Below are 5,830 nucleotides of genomic sequence, written 5' to 3'. Positions count from 1 at the left end.
TTGTTGCTGGAATTCATACTCACATTTGCTCATATTCACATACGTAAAGATCAAGTTTGACAAAAAGTTAACCAGATTTAACCATGGTTGACTTGAGTTGACTAGTTTTGAAAAGAATTTTAAAATAATTATACGAAATTATTTAATTAAACAGAGTAATTACTTTTAATTAATTAAACAAAGTTATTTAATTAAATGAGAAGCCATTCCTAATTAATTAAATGAAGCTATTTAATTAAATAAGAAAAGTGTCTCTAATTAATTAAAGATTATTTAATTAATTAGAAAACGTAATTATGAGAGCATATCTCATTTTATTAAATTAAATATCTCAACAAAATCTCTCTTCAGTTCAAAAAGGGAAATTTTCAGTTCACTATTGATAAAAAATGAGTTACATCAGTTAACTCTTTTGTCTACTCAAATTGAATCAGTTAACTCCTTATTTTACTCAAATTAAATATGTTAACTCCCTTTAATTTGGAAATCTCCCTTTATGACTGTACTTCACCTTTAATCCTGACTGCTGATTGAAATCGATCTCAACCGTTGATGAATTTTAGGAAAGTCTATTCAAGAGACCCTCATCTCTTCATTTTGAAAGGTTGAATGAGAATTTGCATGGAATTGTTGCTAGAATTCATACTCACATTTGCTCATATTCACATACGCAAAGATCAAGTTTGACCAAAAGTTGACCAAATTTAACCACGGTTTACTTGAGTTGACTAGTTTTGAAAAAAAATTTTAAATAATTAAACAAAATTATTTAATTAAAGGGAGTACTTACTTCTAATTAATTTTAAAAAGTTATTTATTTAAATGATAAGCCATTCCTAATTAATTAAATGAAGTTATTTAATTAAATAAGAAAAGTGTCTCTAATTAATTAAAGATTATTTAATTAAATAGAAAAAGTAATTATGAGAGAATATCTTATTTTATTAAATTAAATATCTCAACAAAATCTCTCTTCAGTTCAAAAAGGGAAATTTCCAGTTCACTATTGATCAAAAATGAGTTAAATCAGTTAACTCCTTTTTTTACTCAAATTGAATCAGTTAACTCCTTATTTTACTCGAATTAAATCTGTTAACTCCATTTAATTTGGAAATCTCCCTTTATGACTGAACTTCACCGTTAATGCTGACTGCTGATTGAAATCGATCTCAACCGTTGATGAATTTCAGGAAAATCTATTTAAGAGACCCTCATCTCTTCATTTTGAAAGGTTGAACGAGAATTTGCATCGAATTGTTGCTCGAATTCATACTCACATTTGCTCATATTCACATACACAAAGATCAAGTTTGACCAAAAATTGACCAAATTTAACCACGGTTGACTTGAGTTGACTAATTTCGAAAAGAATTTTGAAATAATTAAATGAAATTATTTAATTAAATGGAGTACTTACTTCTAATTAATTAGACAAAGTTATTTAATTAAATGAGAAGCCATTCCTAATTAATTAAATGAAGTTATTTAATTAAATAAGAAAAGTGTCTCTAATTAATTATAGATTACTTAATTAAATAGAAAAAGTAATTATGAGAGCATATCTCATTTTATTAAATTAAATATCTCAACAAAATCTCTCTTCAGTTCAAAAAGGAAAATTTCCAGTTCACTATTGATCAAAAATGAGTTAAATCAGTTAACTCCTTTTTATATTCAAATTGAATCAGTTAACTCCTTATTTTACTCAAATTAAATCTGTTAACTCTAATTAATTAAATAATAAAATTAATAACTATGTTTATTAATTAATTTATATTAATTAATTAATTTTTCATCGTTGTATTTGCACTACTCTTTTAGTTCTCGGAGCCCATTTTCGATCGTGTGTCCCCGTTCCCCAATTCAACTTCATTTTGGGTCCCCAAGCCTACTTTCGACTCTGGGATAGGAACTTGCTGCGTCTTTCTTCCTGTCTTGGACAAGTTGCATTCTAGATGACAGACACGATGTTAAAACGATATTCCTCAACAAAGTGATCCCCATGTGGCTGAAACAGTCGATACAATAACAATGCATTCTTATAATGGACAGAAGCTTATACGTTACAACTCACGGTATTCGAAAACTTCTGAGGGTCATAACTTTTCACCCCCCACCTCCGTTCTTCTTGAAATTCTCGACAACGTAGATTCATTAGGAGATGTTATCCTCGTGGAAACTCGCGCCTCTCTTCCTATTGGCGCCTTCTGAGTGCCCCATAAGGCGTATTCTTAATGTCAGAGTGCTCTTTACTTGCTCGTGCATTCTGGGTGCCGCATAAGCCATGTTCAGAGTGTTGGATAAGGTGCATCCCAGATGAGGTGCAACTCGATGCATGCCCTAAGGTGAGGATGCAACAATTTCATGTCGGGTGTGATCATACCAGCGTTAGTGCACCGAATCCCATCAGAACTCTGCAGTTAAGTGCGGTTGGGCCGGAGTAGTAATGAGATTGGTGACCTCCCGGGAATTCCCAGTGTTGCACCCTTCCTTTACTTGTTAGACCATGTCATCGTTATATTTGCACTACTCTTTTAGTTCTCGGAGCCCATTTTTGATCGCGCGTCCCTGTTCCCCAATTCAACTTCATTTTGGGTCCCCAAGCCTACTTCCGACTCTGGGATAGGAACTTGCTGCATCTTTCTTCCTGTCCCAGACGAGTTGCATTCTAGATGATGGACACGATGTTAAAACGATGTTCCTCAACAAAGTGATCCCTGTGTGGCTGAAACAGTCGATACAATAACAATGCGTTCTTATGATTGACAGAAGCTTATACGTTACAACTCATGGTATTCCAAAACTTTCGAGGGTCATAACTTTTTACCCCCCACCTCTGTTCTTCTTGAAATTCTCAAAAACGTGGATTCAGTAGGAGATTTTATCCCCATGGAAACTCACACCTTTCTTCCTATTGGTGCCTTCTGAGTGCCCCATAAGGCGCATTCTTAATGTCAGGGTGTTCTTTCCTTGCTCGTGCATTCTAGGTGCCCCATAAGGCATGTTCGGAGTGTTGGATAAGGTGCATCCCAGATGAGGTGCAACCCAATGCATGTCCTAAGGTGAGGATGCAACAGTTTCATGTCAGGTGCGATCATACCGGCGTTAGTGCACTGGATCCCATCAGAACTACGTAGCTAAGCACGCTTGGGCCGGAGTAGTACTGGGATGGGTGACCTCCGGGAAGTCCCGGTGTTGCACCCTTCCTTTACTTAGACCGTGTCGTCGTTATATTTGCACTACTCTTTTAGTTCTCGGAGCCCATTTTCAATCGCCCGTCCCCGTTCCCCAATTCAACTTCATTTTGGGTCCCCAAGCCTACTTCTGACTCTGAGATAGGAACTTGCTGCGTCTTTCTTCCTGTCTCGGACGAGTTGCATTCTAGATGACGGACACGATGTTAAAATGATGTTCCTCAACAAAGTGATCCCTGTGTGGCTGAAACAGTCCATACAATAACAATGCATTCTTATGATGGACAAAAGCTTATACGTTACAACTCATGGTATTCAAAAACTTTCGAGGGTCATAACTTTTCACCCCCCACCTCCGTTCTTCTTGAAATTCTCGACAACATGGATTCATTAGGAGATGTTATCCCCGTGGAAACTCGCGCCTTTCTTCCTATTGGCGCCTTCTGAGTGCCCCATAAGGCGTATTCTTAATGTCGTAGTGCTCTTTACTTGCTCGTACATTCTGGCTGCCGCATAAGCCACGTTTCGAGTGCTGGATAAGGTGCATCCCAGATGAGGTGCAACCTGATGCATGCCCTAAGGTGAGGATGCAACAGTTTCATGTCGGGTGCGATCATACCAGCGTTAGTGCAACGGATCCCATTAGAACTTCGCAGTTAAGTGCGCTTGGGCCAGAGTAGTACTGGGATGGGTGACCTCCCGGGAAGTCCCGGTGTTGCACCCTTATTTTTACTTCTTAGACCGTGTCGTCGTTATATTTGCACTACTCTTTTAGTTCTCAGAGCCCATTTTTGATCGCGCGTCCCCATTCCCCAATTCAACTTCATTTTGGGTCCCCAAGCCTACTTCCAACTCCGAGATAGGAACTTGCTGCGTCTTTCTTCCTGTCTCGGACGAGTTGCATTCTAGATGATGGACATGATGTTAAAATGATGTTCCTCAACAAAGTGATCCCCGTGTGGCTGAAACAGTCGATACAATAACAATGCGTTCTTATGATTAACAGAAGCTTATACATTACAACTCATGGTATTCGAAAACTTTGGAGGGTCGTAACTTTTCAACCCCCACCTCCGTTCTTCTTGAAATTCTCGACAACGTGGATTCATTAGGAGATGTTATCCCCATGGAAACTCGAGCCTTTCTTCCTATTGGTGCCTTCTGAGTGCCCCATAAGGCGCATTCTGAATCTCGGAGTGCTCTTTACTTGCTCGTGCATTCTAGGTGCCCCATAAGGCACGTTCGGAGTGCTAGATAAGGTGCATCCCAGATGAGGTGCAACCCAATGCATGCCCTAAGTTGAGGATGCAACAATTTCATGTCAGGTGCGATCATACTAGCATTAGTGCAACAGATCCCATCAGAACTCCGCAGTTAAGCGTGCTTGGGTCGGAGTAGTACTGGGATGGGTGACCTCCCGAGAAGTCCTATTGTTGCACCCTTCTTTTACTTCTTAGACCGTGTCGTCGTTATATTTGCACTACTCTTTTAGTTCTCGGAGCCCATTTTTGATCGCGCGACCCCGTTCCCCAATTCAACTTCATTTTGGGTCCTAAAGCCTAATTTCGACTCCGGGATAGGAACTTGTTGCATCTTTCTTCCTATCCCAGACGAGTTGCATTCTAGATGACGGACACGATGTTAAAATGATGTTCCTCAACAAAGTGATCCCCGTGTGGCTGAAACAGTCGATACAATAACAATGTGTTCATATGATGGACAAAAGCTTATACGTTACAACTCATGGTATTCAAAAACTTTTGAGGGTCGTAACATTTTACCCCCACCTCCGTTCTTCTTGAAATTCTCGACAATGTGGATTCATTAGGAGATGTTATCCCCGTGGAAACTCATGCCTTTCTTCCTATTGGTGCCTTCTGAGTGCCCCATAAGGCATATTCTTAATGTTGGAGTGCTCTTTACTTGCTCGTGCATTTTGGGTGCCCCATAAGGCACGTTCGGAGTGCTGGACAAGGTTCATCCCAGATGAGGTGCAACTCGATGCATGCCCTAAGGTGAGAACGCAATAGTTTCATGTCGGGTGTGATCATACCAGCGTTAGTGCATCGGATCCCATCAAAACTCTGCAGTTAAGCGCGCTTGGGCTGGAGTAGTACTGGGATGGGTAACCTCTTGGGAAGTCCCGGTGTTGCGCCCTTCTTTTACTTCTTAAACTATGTCATCATTATATTTGGACTACTCTTTTAGTTCTCGGAGCCCATTTTATATCGCGCGTCCCCTTTCCCCAATTCCACTTCATTTTGGGTCCCCAAGCCTACTTCCAACTCCGGGATAGGAACTTGCTGCGTCTCTCTTCCTATCCCGGACGAGTTGCATTCTAGATGACGGACACGATGTTAAAACAATGTTCCTCAACAAAGTGATCCCTGTGTGGTTGAAACAGTCGATACAATAACAATGCGTTCTTATGATTGACAGAAGCTTATACGTTACAACTCATCATATTCGAAAACTTTTGAGGGTCGTAACTTTTCACCCCCACCTCCGTTCATCTTGAAATTCTCAACAATGTGGATTCATTAGAAGATGTTATCCCCGTGGAAACTAGCGCCTTTCTTCCTATTGGTGCCTTCTGAGTGCCCCATAAGGCGCATTCTCGATGTCGGAGTGCTCTT

At 39.7% G+C, this 5,830-nt stretch overlaps 5 pseudogenes; all 5 read left to right on the top strand.

The window, feature by feature from the left end:
* Positions 1 to 2,369: 2,369 nt before the first annotated feature.
* LOC149538533 (5S ribosomal RNA) lies at positions 2,370 to 2,488 on the top strand (annotated as a pseudogene).
* Positions 2,489 to 3,086: 598 nt separating this feature from the next.
* Positions 3,087 to 3,204, top strand: LOC149538532 (5S ribosomal RNA; annotated as a pseudogene).
* Positions 3,205 to 3,799: 595 nt separating this feature from the next.
* On the top strand, positions 3,800 to 3,918 carry LOC149538531 (5S ribosomal RNA; annotated as a pseudogene).
* Positions 3,919 to 4,517: 599 nt separating this feature from the next.
* On the top strand, positions 4,518 to 4,636 carry LOC149538530 (5S ribosomal RNA; annotated as a pseudogene).
* A 597-nt stretch (positions 4,637 to 5,233) lies between these two features.
* On the top strand, positions 5,234 to 5,352 carry LOC149538529 (5S ribosomal RNA; annotated as a pseudogene).
* The last annotated feature ends 478 nt before the right edge of the window (positions 5,353 to 5,830 follow it).

Source organism: Cupressus sempervirens, chromosome 9 (genome assembly GCF_028749045.1).
Source record: "Cupressus sempervirens isolate cs-2001-9-10 chromosome 9, ASM2874904v1, whole genome shotgun sequence".
NCBI lineage: Eukaryota > Viridiplantae > Streptophyta > Pinopsida > Cupressales > Cupressaceae > Cupressus > Cupressus sempervirens.
This window is presented reverse-complemented; position numbering and strand designations above follow the sequence as displayed.